This window comes from Branchiostoma floridae, chromosome 12 (assembly GCF_000003815.2).
Source record: "Branchiostoma floridae strain S238N-H82 chromosome 12, Bfl_VNyyK, whole genome shotgun sequence".
Classification (NCBI taxonomy): Eukaryota; Metazoa; Chordata; class Leptocardii; order Amphioxiformes; family Branchiostomatidae; genus Branchiostoma; species Branchiostoma floridae.
The window spans coordinates 114407-115401 of record NC_049990.1 but is presented as its reverse complement, the minus strand read 5'-3'; positions in this window follow the sequence as shown (position 1 = coordinate 115401).

Below are 995 nucleotides of genomic sequence, written 5' to 3'. Positions count from 1 at the left end.
AGGAATGGTCTAAAACTTAGCTGGGACCACAGGGATGGATATATGTTATCTGGGACCACAGGAATGGTTATAAGTTATCTGGGACCACAGGAATGGTCTAAAACTTAGCTGGGACCACAGGAATGGTTATAAGTTAGCTGGGACCACAGGAATGGTTACAAGTTATCTGGGACCATAGGAATGGTTATAAGTTAGCTGGGACCACAGGAATGGTTATAAGTTAGCTGGGACCACAGGAATGGTTACTAAGTTAGCTGGGACCACAGGAATGGTCTAAAACTTAGCTGGGACCACAGGAATGGTTATAAGTTAGCTGGGACCACAGGAATGGTTACAAGTTATCTGGGACCATAGGAATGGTTATAAGTTAGCTGGGACCACAGGAATGGTTATAAGTTAGCTGGGACCACAGGAATGGTTACTAGTTAGCTGGGACCACAGGAATGGTCTAAAACTTAGCTGGGACCACAGGAATGGTTATAAGTTAGCTGGGACCACAGGAATGGTCTAAAACTTAGCTGAGACCACAGGAATGGTCTAAAACTTAGCTGGGACCACAGGAATGGTTATAAGTTAGCTGGGACCACAGGAATGGTTATAAGTTAGCTGGGACCACAGGAATGGTTACAAGTTATCTGGGACCATAGGAATGGTTATAAGTTAGCTGGGACCACAGGAATGGTTATAAGTTAGCTGGGACCACAGGAATGGTTACTAGTTAGCTGGGACCACAGGAATGGTCTAAAACTTAGCTGGGACCACAGGAATGGTTATAAGTTAGCTGGGACCACAGGAATGGTCTAAAACTTAGCTGAGACCACAGGAATGGTCTAAAACTTAGCTGGGACCACAGGAATGGTTATAAGTTAGCTGGGACCACAGGAATGGTTATAAGTTAGCTGAGACCACAGGAATGGTTAGTAGTTAGCTGGGACCACAGGAATGGTTATAAGTTAGCTGGGACCACAGGAATGGTTAGCTGGGACCACAGGAAT